This window comes from Engystomops pustulosus, chromosome 2 (assembly GCF_040894005.1).
Source record: "Engystomops pustulosus chromosome 2, aEngPut4.maternal, whole genome shotgun sequence".
Classification (NCBI taxonomy): Eukaryota; Metazoa; Chordata; class Amphibia; order Anura; family Leptodactylidae; genus Engystomops; species Engystomops pustulosus.
In genome coordinates this window covers 52,738,712-52,752,686 of record NC_092412.1, presented here as the reverse complement: position 1 = coordinate 52,752,686, position 13,975 = coordinate 52,738,712, and the positions used below count along the sequence as shown (strand labels likewise).

General features: G+C 39.1%; 1 protein-coding gene and 1 long non-coding RNA gene across 2 annotated transcripts in view; one reads left to right on the top strand and one right to left on the bottom strand.

The window, feature by feature from the left end:
- The window catches only part of RARG (retinoic acid receptor gamma), a 122,801-nt gene that overhangs the window by 67,271 nt on the left and 41,555 nt on the right, over window positions 1-13,975 (top strand). The gene's annotated exons all lie outside the window — the stretch shown is intronic.
- Window positions 1-13,975, bottom strand: part of LOC140117675 (uncharacterized) — a 37,211-nt gene that overhangs the window by 22,392 nt on the left and 844 nt on the right. Inside the window, exon 2 of the long non-coding RNA XR_011853057.1 lies at window positions 3,649-3,739. This is a non-coding gene — a long non-coding RNA (uncharacterized lncRNA). The remainder of the gene's footprint in view (window positions 1-3,648; window positions 3,740-13,975) is intronic.

Genomic DNA, 13,975 nt, shown 5'->3' with positions numbered 1-13,975 from the left:
CTGGGCAACATGTGCCCCATTTAAGCAGTTATCAATACGATGTATAGGATGAAATCCCCCTGTATATTCTACATCGAAATCCGAACCTCAGCACCCCTCACATACCCCTCCGACCACTTTACTGTTCTCAGACTGACCCCACTACTGCCTGAGCTGCCAGCACCAGCCTTTCCAAAAAATACATTTTTGCAAAAACACAGGAAATTGAAGCAATCTTAAACATATTCAACAATCTGTTTAGTCGTCCAAGTTCTCTTTAGAGACCATAATGAGTGTTTCATCAGAACTGGGCTGCAAACCCGGCAATGCTTAAAAAAAAAAAAGATCCCGTCGGCCATGTTTTTTTACCTCAGGACTGACGCATGGCGTGAATATACAAAGGCGGCTCGTAGATTTATATACCGGCTAATTGTAGGTGTGTGATGTGCTGTGAAACATATGGCTCTTCTATAACAGCAATTAATATGCCGACCTATTAGTAATCACCTAACATATTATTTCACAATTGAAGGGAGAGTTTTAATTAATTATTGATTTAATTTATGTCTTTGGCTGTTTTTTTTTTTAATTGATTTGATGTCTACAACATGAGAAATGTAACTTTCCATGGGAGAAATCATATGAAATTAATGAGAAAACACGAAAGCTAAAAAATACATATATGAATGTACATTATAAGCATCATGTGAAGGCAGCCCAAGGCACTGTTCATACTGGTATCATAACATAGAGCCACGATTAGTTCTGTCTGATGCACTAATACATTACTAATACATTTCGTTTTGTCAATGCCTATTTCTAGGCACCGCAAAACCGAACCTAGGGGCATATGTATATATACAGGTGGTCCCCTATTTAAGAACACCTGACTTACAGACGACCCCTAGTTACAAACGGACCTCTGGTAATTGGTCATTTACTGTACTTTAGCCTTAGACTATAATAAACAGCTATAACAGTTATTAAAGTTGTCTGATATTAAGCTTTATTGTTAATCCTGGATCTAATGACAATCCAACATTTTTAAAATCCAATTGTCACAGAAACCCAAAAAAATTTGGCTTGGGTTACAATTATAAAGTATATGGTCCCGACTTATATACAAATTCAACTTAAGAACAAACATACAGAACCTATTTCTAGGTACCGCAAAACCGAACCGAGGGGCATATGTATGTATACAGGTGGTCCCCTACTTAAGAACACCTGACTTACAGACAATCCCTAGTTACAAACGGACCCCTGGATGTTGGTAATTTGAGTGGACAAGGAGGGGGCGTGCATATATTATCAGGTGGCGGAGTCGATGGGCGCTCTGGTGACGTAGGCCGGAGCCCCGCTGGCTAATTTAAATATTTTTATAAAGTCTTTTTAAGATAATCTGTCCTTTCCTGAACATACAAAAAGTGATGTTATCCCCTGGCAATTATAACGAGCAAGAAAATCTGATGGTAGATGTCCTTTGAGTAACCCAAGATGTAACTAATCCCTACTACTACAGGCAGTCCCCGGGTTAGGTACAGCAGTGGTCCCCAACCTTTTTTTTCCCAGGGACCAACTGTGGGCATAGATTTTTTCCAAGGACCAGAGTTTGACCCAGGACCAGGACCAGGTGCTCCTGATGATCAGGAACACTGATGTACAGGATAGGTTCTATGGGTTTGTTCATAAAGAGAACCTGTCACCACATTTTCACATATGCATCTAGTGACAGCTTCCTATAGACTCCTATTAAATAACTGATACCTTTCTTTTAGCTATAAATTGTTTCTCTTACATTCACATAAATCAACTTTATATTCCCTGGCATCAGAGAAGGCTTGTCTTGCTCGTACAGCCCTTCCCATCTACATCTCCCCATGTCTGAAGCCGCTTCTCAGCATGTCAGGTGACCAGGGTGACATAATAACATGTCCTTTTACCTCCTAACATTAACAAACTATACAACATGCATATATCGAATCTCATGAAATCCCAGCAGCCTCCATGGAATTCTTCTCCTCCTCGTCCTCCATGGAGACATGCTGTGATTTCATGTGATCAGATATACATGGGGTAGATGATGCAGATGTAACAGGACCTTAGATGATGTCATCCTGGTCACGTGACTTTAAGTGCCCAATGAGCTCTTTCTCTCAATGTTTCATACAGTAAAATATCATAACAGAAAATCATATCAGAGCAAGGCGGCAGAGCAGTGCAAGTAACTCATGAATATGCAGGGCTTCACTTGGACTCACATCAGGCGAGTTGCATATAAGTTTACAAACAGATTTTTCATACATTGCAGCCATTGAAATGACCAATTTAGGGATAAGGGAAATACTTTTAAAACAGTTTTAAATGAAGTTTTTATTTCGCATGACAGGTCCTATTTAAGTTGAATTTGTATGTAAGTCGGAACTGTATATTTTATAAGTGTAACCCCAGCCAACATTCCATAAGAACAAGGGTTAACAATAAAGCTTATTTGCATACACATTTAATAACTCAGCAGATGATTGTATCCTGGGGTTAAAGTACAGTAAATTACATCCAGAGGTCTGTCTATAACTAAGGGCCGTCTCTAAGTCGGGTGTTCTTAAGTCGGGGAACATCTCAGGCAGTCCCCCACTTAAGGACACCTGACGTATAGGTGTGTCATTTGTTTGTGTGAGTATATATATATAAAGTTGAATAAAGTGTAGGCAGCACTCCAAAATTCCAAAGGGAGAAGTTTATTGAAATAGTGGCGACGTTTTGGTGTGAACCACCTTCATTATATATATATATATATATATATATATATATATATATATGTGTGTATCTTAATTTGGCTGGAAGTGCGTGTTCAGTTCCAGAAACCTGACAATAGTTTACTATCCGTAGTCTTTTCCCATGCATCAATGACTTGGACAGTCTCATCAATCTTTTTCGCTGTCAGAGGTAAGAAAACAGCAATGATAGCATTCCAAGTATGCTTCTTGTATTAAAAACAATAGAAGTTCAATGTGAAGGCCAGCTGCATGCAATCCTGTCCAGTATACTGTATCAGTCACGCCAGTTGTCAGTCATACTGGTGTAAGTTCCAGCACAACTACTTACCTCCACCCTTCCTGACCCCACTCCTCCATAAATAGTAACAAGCCACGACAAGATGGCAGCGTGGTCCATATCAGTACTTAAGATGAAGACATAAATATAAAAAGAGGCAAATATACTGTAAATATGTAAAGACGGAACCTAAAACAACGACTCGGAAGATATAAACAGGAAAGCATTCATTTCAGTCTATATATATGGCAAAAGGCAGACACAAAGCCGTACCAACTCAAGCGTGAATGTGTTTAGAGGAGGCGAGACGTGTTTTGTAAATGTAGGTGGTTGAGCCTGTTCTTCATGTGCAGCGAATGCAATTCAATCCGGTTATCCCAATAAAAAAACAAGATCTGAAATGAACGGTTATACATATTCCATATAAACCCAACTCTTCTAATTTTGTGTTACTAATAGGGTTGTCCTAAAAGAGAAACTGATCTCTTATCCACAGGGTAGAGATACGTTTCAGATCGCTGGGGTCCCAATGGTTGGATCTCCTGTAACTCCAAACCCAACTTGGATAGGTTATGAATTCCTTTGGAGGGACTAATTGGAAAAAAAATGACTTACCGGGGCGCTGATCTTCTAAAGCCCAATAGAAGTGAATCCATGCACAATGGTACTTCATGCAATAGCAGACTTAGACTTAGTCATACATTTCCTGGAGAAAAAAGAGAGGAGAAGCACAAATGAGAATTCTGAGAAAATAATTCTCATTGGAGAGCTGTGTAGGGTTTAGCCATGATAGCACAACAAGCAAATGTTGCCTCAGACATCATTATTCTCAACGAAATAACAAATCCATTAGGAAAGTAGAAAACTTAATGAAGATAATAAAGATTTAGAGAATAATTACTTTTCTTGAGTTCACACATATATTTCCATGCAACGTTTTGGAGGTTCTTTTATGAATTAGAGCTACTTTTATATTCAGGAACCTGAACTATTATAAAGGGAACCTGTCATCAGAAATGTAGGTAATTAATCATTAATTAGCTTATTAACACCTTCTAGATCATGTTTCTTTCATGGCTCGGAGTGGTGGCATCATTTAGAAAATCAACTTTGAAGAGAGTTGTAAATTAGTTGTATAAAGTCATGGAGGCGGAGAGATCAGCATTGAAGTCAAGCTCTCCTCACCTCAAAATGAAGTAGATCTGGTTAGTGATGTGTCCATCAATTACAGTGAAGAGGGCCTTCTGAAGTGAGGAAAGCTTGTCTTCAGTGTTAAACTCTCCGTCTCCTTGACTTTGTACAACCAAATTACATGTCACTTCAAAGATGATTTTCTGGACGATGCCACCACGCTGGGCCACGAAGCAGTCATGATCTAAAAGATGTTCAGCTGTTTGATAACATACTGGTAGGGGTATATTAGGTCAATTTCTGCTGACATGTTCCCTTTAAATATAAGTGTTCCAAGATGGGCTTGGGATGATCCTTTATGTACATGTGGATATTTTATGTACATGGATGATATCAACTGCCTGATATTAGGGTTGGGACTGGCCAACCATTGTATATGTATAAGTATGGGGGGCAGTAGTGTATTATAGTAAAGGCTTCTAGGGGACCTAGTGAACCATTCACTAAGTTTGATACTGCCCACTACAGATAAAGTGAAGGACCTCCAGCCATGAAATCCTCAACACATACACAAACTGCAGAACTAAAAGTGAACAGAAGGGACCCCTAAGTAGCTTTATTCTAGTACCATATGAAGGAAGAGAATACTATTAAATATGTAGACGTGAAATGGCCCACAATCTTCATGCAGCCCAGGGTCAATGGCCATTTTAATCCGCTCCTGATAGGGACCTCCAAACTTCCCTTGGATATTAACTACCCTATCTTTTTATGCCATTGGACTGTAGTAGAATCCTTCTCCCTTAAAAATGTATGTTACATACTTCCATAGTTTGTGTAGCTGAAAAAAATCCATCCAATACAGGTTGTGTGCAAGCATGTGTATGAGAAAGTGAGCAGAGACGGCTGTCAGCTGAGCAAGTGTCTAAACGAAAGCTGTCTACAGTCTATGGCTTAAATTTTGAGAATTCCACATTCTATTGGAATCTGATAAAGATACGAAACAAATGGTGAACACCTAAAACATATGAGATAATGCTTAGATCATCATCACAGTGTTGGAACGTCTGCTCCCACTGCAGGAAACAGGATAGTATTAGAGTTGGTATCAAGGGGATTGGGCAACAATATTGAAAAATATCATAGCAGGCTCAACTTAACATCTACTTTTGTCAGACGTCTCCTGGAGTCCACTTTCTCGAGCAGACCACCCCTTATCAAAATGACAAATTTTAATCTCTTGCTTGTACAGTAAAACCTCTTTAAAAAGCCCTCTCTATGAGAAGACCACCCGTTTTTATTCCACTATACACGTTTTTATTCCACTATACACGTTTTTATTCCACTATATTTAATACATATTGGCCATCTTCATCAATAAGACCTCCTACCAACAAGACCACTTTACGATGCAATTTTCTTTATATGTAATAGTGCAGTGGTGGCGAACCTATGGCACGGGTGCCAGAGGTGGCACTCAGAGCCCTTTCTGTGGGCACCCAAGTCCTCACCCCAACACAAAGTTTGCCAGATACGACTCAAGGCTTTCTCCGGTAGTCCAATACAACTCAGGACGCACCATGCTCAGCACTATTTTAAAGTGACATCCTTGGCTGCCAGGACTACAGGAGTAGCCAGAAGGTGTGGATAGCGATGAATTGTCATTGGAGCTCCTGCACTGGGTTACCTGATTCTTCCTCTTCAGGGGAACCTGGAGGGAAGCTACAATCCAAATTTCTCCATCTTTCTATTGTATTGGTGAACTCAGGACACCGATACGTTTAAAACCTGTGATACAGCAGGGATCAATAAGTTACTGCTTTGTCATGTTGGCACTTTGCGGGATACAAGTGGGTTTTGGTTGTAGCTTGGGCACTCTGTCCCCAAAACGTTTGCCATCACTGTAATAGTGTATAATCTGGTCAGTATTCAAGATGCTGCAGCCAAAAAGCAGCTGGGTCTGTAGAGGGTGCAGTGGTATCTTGGTCCAGGAGCTTTAGGGAGCCCTACAAGTAACTCTTCCCCATGGATATGGTCCAGAACTGTAGTTGGGGGGGTCTGGTACTGATTTTGTTTGGCAGCTTCACGCCTCTGCCCGGGGGAACACCAATTCCCTAAAATCAGCAATACATAAATATACCACAATACTGGTGATTTTACTAATATCTACTATTCACTCTCATTCCACCTTTGGGCATGAGACTATTTATCTTTGTGAGTTTCTAAATCATTTGATCTCCGGATGTATGATTGTTTGGCCCCCAATATCTACTTTTATGGAAGGTTAATGTTGCACTGTCCAAGCATGCTGTTCCCTATTCTCAGGATTCCTTTGTTTTGAGACAAGAAATGATCCCCATAGACAGGGGACATGTGTATTTACTGCCAAAACCCTTTAAGAAATGTCCATATCAGTAAAATGACTGTTGCAACATTAAATCGTAACAAAATTTGACTTGCAACTAAATTCTATTAATTGACCATTTTTTTTTGTATTTTCCAGAAGATGTTAATATAGCACCATGTGACCCTATTAATCAGAGAACAGCCCAATAACCCCCATCTGGTCTTTCCACATTTAGGCTATTTTGTCAGTAGCTTTCACAAATATCCCTCCATGACCAGTGATTAATGGCCGTTCCCAGCCTCCTGCTTGGTTGTCACTATCTCCCCTTGAACCTCACATCTGACCTGGCAGTCTTTCTAGTGTTCCTTTTGGCCAGCCGGTAATTCACTATGAACTTCCCTCCCCCCCATAAGTCCTATTCCCACCACCATAAACATTCAGGAAGGACCCCCCTCCCTCTACAGACAACTTTACGACTCCAATTCAAGCTACTTTAGTGCATCTCCTTTAGAAATCAGAACTTCCTGTATTTATTGCTGTCTCGGACATAAAGGTCTTATTCAACACAGGTGTCGTACACTGTAAAGTGTGCTTACTTGTATATAGGCTTATTATCACACCACTATGGCATCACAAGTGTCTGGCCATAAAGAGCAAAACCTCCAAGTGACCAAGTGAGACTGTACATAACACATGTCCTGGACCTATTATTACAGCATTTAATGAGGTGCAACCATACTGATACCAAGAAATGATCCCATCCCCGTAGTGTATCAGACCGGACCGGTTCATCAGAATGTTCCGAGCTTTACCAAGACTTCTGGCTTTTCTTGGAAAATAACAAAATAGTTTTTGTTTCATCTTTGGAGTTATATAAAGATACTAATAACCCTGTTATAAGAACATAATAATAAGAATAAACAATAGGCTGATTATATAACATTCATTATAACCTGCAGTCATTCTGTGTACTAAAGGTAACATCTATTCATTGCAACAAAGAACAAATTCATTTCCGACTGACTTATAGGGGTTTTTCTAAACAAATATTGAAAAACTAAGTTAAGAATAGGGTCTGATAGCCAACAACCCCAAGGATCATATGTTATAGTAGCTGAAAAACATATGAAGGAACAAGAAGAAAACATTTCTATTCTCTGTGTAGTGGCTGAACTAAGTCACTGCAGTTTAGCTTCCACTTAAAGGACATCTACCACCAGGATAAGGGATTATAAACCAAGCACACTGACATACTGGTGTATGCTAATGAGCCGGAGGGACTCCAGGCTCCAAAGGTGTTATTTGCATACTTTTTAAAGCTTTTTTTTCTTAAAAACAAGGACATAGGAAACAAAAAGAAGATTGGATCCTGCCAGAGGGGGCACACACTAGTATGTTAGTGTGCTTGGTTTACAATCCTTAATCCTGGTGGTAGATGTCCTTTAAATCATAGGGAGCTTATCTGTATTAACCTAGTATGACCACTATACTGAGACTGGAGCTGTCTGATTCCTGTTTTATTCTCTGATACTGAGAAGAGCTAATCTGTGGGGGTACTGAGTGTAGGACCTCCACAATTCTGATACTGAAGACCTATTTAAATGTTTTAAGCTCCTACTCCTCCTGACCAACCGCTGTCATGAATTCTTCTAAATTGTCATGTACTGTGTAATCTGATTTGTAATAAAGGAATAAGACATCTGTAGTATCTCAGTTTTTCAATAAATTCAAGAGATGTTCCATCACGGAAGAGTCAGTACATCGCTATACACATTGCATAGGCAACTGGTCCTGACAAAATCATTGGGATTGGAGCAGTACTTTACACTAAATTCTGGGCTGTTCTGCTGAATATGGGATGTTTTGGAGGGATGGTTTAGGAATACTTCATTGAACTTATAGGGTTTGTCCCACTCTGTAAATATCATATTATTACTATAAATCATAAAAATTATTATATTTACATTCTATTAAAATAATCCAATGAAGAGAAATTTACCTGCATTTTAGTAAAACACGCGATGTTTAGTAATGTGCATATGAACAAAGCCCCATGGACACATCATTGTTTAGGTGATTTCTAGGGTAGTAAAATTAGGGCAAGTACAGACCCATGTATTTTCTAATAAAGATTTGTAATTTTGATACGTACCACTTAGAATATGCTGTAGTTGGTTATGTTGTATAAAAGTGAAGATATCTAGTTAGCAAACACTCTGGTTTCTGATTATTCATTTGATAGCCTCAAAAATCACTTTAAGTTTCTTGAATTATCTAATTTAGGGGATTATTGACTCTTTATTAAAAAAAAAAAAAGAAAAAAAAGCAGCAACTGTCCTAATGTATATGAAGAAATTAATCATTCCCGAATTTTGGAGCTAAAACCACTGAAATTCTATATTCCATATTTTATACATTGGGCCCAACCCAACAATTCTCAGGAACTTTAGTGAAAGGTCAATGCCGTTCCAGTATTTTAGGAGTGTGGCTTATACTTCACCAACTGCACAAATTGAATTACTCCAGAAATAGAGCGCTCTGTCATCCTGAACTAGAGGATCAGCAGAGTTCATACAGGAGGCAGAGAATTGTTGCAATTGTGCCGTGGTCCCAAACCAATATGGATTTGTTTAGAACAGGAAACCTGTATTTTCTTCTCGCTCTGGGTAGGGTGTGTCGGGGGACTGTATGTTCCCATTCTGTTCTAGCTCGCAGGGTTTGTAGGACTAGTTTTATTTTCAGCTCCACATTTTGTCGGATATCCTGCAGTTCTAATCTGGTTTTAGTGGGACACATTGGATTTTGAAGTCTAGTGCCCCATAGTAACGGCCACTCTCCTTACCCAGAGATCTCAGTAAAGTGATATTAGGGGGAGCATGTCTCTAGCAGTTGGCTTAATGGTCCTGATTGTATTTCACTTTCAGTCTGGAAATTCTGGGCGGCAGAGCTATGGGGCATTTCTAAGCCGTGTCTGAGTCTCGATTGACAGGATGTGACGTCTCTCCAGATGTTGGACACAGGAGTGAGGGAATGTCTAGATCACTCTATAAAGGCATGAGTGTCAGCGAGAGAGAGAACTACAGATCTGGGCCGTTACCTTTACATATAGCTCTGACTTCTCTGCTTCCAATTATCAGGCCCAGCTGCTGCAGGGTACCCATGACCTTTTGGCATGTCAGACAGCTTTTTAACCCCTTGAACACTGACATCTACTTTGTATATAAACTAAAACGACAATGGGGGGCATTCACTACCACTGCAATTTGGGAAACCTTTGTGTCTATAGTACTGGAACATTTCATTTTACCTAAAAGTCATTTCGTGCACATGTCAAAAAGTAACAAAAGGTGATGTTCCAGACCTCTACTCACCGCCTAAAGTAAATTTTAATTACAATGTCACTTTTACAGAGTCCACTTTTACCAGACATCTGAACCACAGTGTAATGAAGATGTCCGTTGTATATAGTATATCGGTCTATCGTTGTGGTCCAAAAGGATGGCGCACTCAGAGATGGGTATATTAAAAGTTTTTATTCAAGGTCTTTAAAACACAACGTGTTTCGGGGTATTCTACTCCTTTTTCAAGTAAACAAAAGACTGAATACAATAGCAGAAAGTAAAGAAAGGTTTTAACCAATAGGGTAAGAGGGGTACATAAACAAAATTCATGGTGGGTTAGGTCAGGGAGGGGGGGGGGGGAGATTTGCAGATACATTCTTAAATCAATAATAAATAGAAAACATAACTATTAAAAATATTATTTGAATTAATCACGACTGTTGTTGGGATAGTACATCAGTTATACAATGCTGTAGAATTGATAAGTGAAGGTTAATAGATAGTTGTTATGTCTTGACTATGGCTTATTGGTGTGAAAACCATACAACTGGAATGCGAAGTAATGCGACATAAGGGAAGAGTCTTTCGGATTACAGGGCTATTACTGGGTTTATTCAGATGGATTTTTTCCATCATAGCTTAAAAATTAAAACACATTACTCGCTCACCATTTACCCGCTGCTGCTGCCATATTGATGCATGTCCAGTATAGCTATTTACTGGTCCTGTCTTGAAAACGCCCAAACGTCAATCACTGGCTGAGGTAGGTACAGTGATTGGCTGGAACTTTTTCCTGCTAGGCAACTCCATTTAAGGAAAACTACCATGTGCCCCCTGCTCCCTCTGCACTTCCCACTCCCTCTGCCTGATATAATCTCAATGCAGCAGAGGAAGTTTCAGCATACAGTGGGAGAGGAGGAAGTGATCCTGCACAGTGTAACAGCCTGTGAATCTGCAGCACAGAAGGACTCTGGTAACCCCATCAGGAGCCCTTCAAGCTCATTAACATAATTTTGAAAGTTACTTTAAATGGATGGAGGCCATGGATAACAAATATAAGAAGATTACCACAGTCAAATCGCCAGGATGTGCCTCTGGTTTATCATGATGGAAGATTTTCCTTAAGGCTTGTTGAACACTTCATCAGGATTTCACATTCAGTGGAAAATTTATCATGATACTACTAACATATATTGAACGTATTTCCCAATACAATTGAAGCTATGCGATACTGAAATATCCTGCTGTATATTTGTACATTGAAGGGATATTCCTTTGATAAAATATTACATTTTGATCAATATAGCTACAAATATTTAAACAAAAAATACAATAAAACACAATACAAAAATTACAAGATGAAAAGATAAATGTTTAATAGTAAGTTTTAGCTGGTGCCTTGCAATGGCATAAATTGACATAAGGTGGCATAAGAGATATGGCTATTCAGGGCTGGTTTCATCTGATATACAGTACATAAAATACTTAGGCTACATTCACACTGCCGTTGCTCGCCCGTACCGTACCGTAGCAGGCAACAGCAGTAGCATGTCCTATCTTTTTTCGGGGTAAAGAGCAGTACGGTGCCGCATGTGTGCTGCACCGTACCGCTCCTGTAGGGCGTTGCGCGCCCATTGCCGTCTATGGGGCGTATATCGGCCGTATATACGTCCCCCATACGTCAGTGTGAATGTAGCCTTATGGTATTCGTATTTTAGGTTTTCAGCATATATATATATATATATATATATATATATATATATATATATATGTATATTTTTTTTACATCAGCTTTCTATATAAATGCCTTTTCTATATTCTCTCCATGCATCTTGTCACGACACATCAAACCCCATCCAGACACTGATTTTTTTCTAGAGATTCCACCCCAAGGTGCCAAAAAGTTCTCTTTAGACTCTAACTGGTTCCATGTGTGTGACCAGAGGCATTAACGGGAAGTAGATCGGGTGGGGCAAGACGGGGCGTAAAACCACTGATGGAAATACCAACTTCTGCTTTTGTGGGTGTTTATGGTATATGAATAATCTGCATTGGCTAAGAAGTTACTTTTAAAACTCATAGTCAGTTCTGAGATGTGATGATTTACAATTTACATGTATCTGGGTACAGAATGTAAAATACTAACACAACAAGACCCCTAGGGGGACATAGGCTACATCACAGCAGTTCTGTGTGGGCTACATGGGGATACAATAATGTGCAAGAGTGAATGAATAAATATGTGCAGAGCTCTGGTCATACAATAAATACTCATCACATGTGTCAGCAATGATTTATGTTCTTTTAATATGGCACATCAGTGACTCTAACTTCTGTCCTGAGCCTTTACTCCACCCCCATCTGAAATAAGAGTTTCCCCACAATTTTCACAAAATATTTATATTTTTTTTTAATTCCATAATTTAGAGCTGCATCCAAGTGTATAGTCCGGCTTAGTTATTCACAACTGTATAGGACAGCCCAATGGACTCCTAAGCATAAGAAGAGCAGAGAATAATATAGTTAAGTGATAGGCTGCCTACAGATAGGACGCTAGGCACACTCTTCTCAGTTCCTTCTGCTCTGTAACATCCTTTCTGCAGATAGGAAACTATGTACAATCTGTTCTACATCACCTGCTCTATAACATGATGTCAGCAAATAGGATTCTTTATATAACATATTGGGCTCCTCTTGCTCTATAACAAGCTGCCTGCAGATAGGACGCTATGTACAATCTGCTTATCTCCTCCTGCTCTATAACATGCTGCTTACAGATAGGACACCATGTACAATCTGGTTCAACTCTTACTGCTCTACAACATGCTGCCTGTTTGTTATACTGTATGTACTGTATGACGTGACCATGTATCCTGCAGACTTTGGCAGAATGAATTCACCTTATGGTTATGAATATTAGTAAAATATATTTGTCACCAATACGGACCCCTCAAAGTACCTTTATAGTGCCCTAGCAGAGAGGGTACAATGGGGGTCATTTATTATAGGATTTTTTTGGTGGCTAATTTTTGTTTTTTGGCTGCTGTACCCTATGTATTATTTGTTGGAGCCACAAATTAGCTTCTGTACTGACACACGGTGGGTTATTTTTTCGTCCTTGTGAAGTTCTATTTCTCCTTCATCAATCAGAATATCATATCAGAAATCATATCAGTAATATCAGAAACTTGCTGCCGTGCACCAATTTATTAAGCCTGTGCGATACAATAAGAAAATGACAGTCTATTACAGCACATGGTTCGTGCACCCAAAAAAGAACTATGCAACACAAATAATAAATTACCCCAAGTGTGTACAAATTTGGTGCTGCAACAGCTCACATAACTCCCAATGGGCTACTCACATGTGACCTATTAGTTGCGGCGGCAGGCCTGACATGCATTTAAAAAACAATAAAATAAAATTATATATATATACCGGTATATATATCTTCAGTTTTCACTGTTGGGAGACCTTTGATGTGAAGCTTGTTAGTACTTACAATCGGCTGTAAGTAACATGGCTCTTACTATTTGTGTATAGTGTGTGCCTACCTTTTGGTCCCCACTTTCTGGCTGATGACAGGTGCCCTTTACCATTGCATTTACATCTGTGGCCAGGCTAATGAGCTATGAACTAGTTCACACGCTGTGCTGTGATATCTAAAGGTTTACAGACAGCAAGAGTGTTTATATTCAGCCATAATAAAAACTTTATTTCTTGTGTTATATAATAGTTTTGATTTTTACAATATCTAGATACATAATACACAAAAGCACATACAGTACTAGGATATAGAAAAAATTCAGACACAGGCAATTTTACACTCCATAGGGGTCATTTAGTATAGATCACAGAGTGCTTGATAAACATTTACCACCATTAGGAGACAGACATTACAGGGCATTTAGTAAACATTTACATACATTATGGGGTATTTGGTAAATATTTACAAAACATGTCACTTATAGACATGGGGGGGGGGGGGGTAGTACTGAAATCTTTCCAAAGCCTTTCAGCAAACAGCAAGGGCTAGAAGACTACAATTTACACAATGGCCTTTATACAATCCCAGCTAAATGATATATATCATTTTTTTTACTACAAATAACCATATATTATA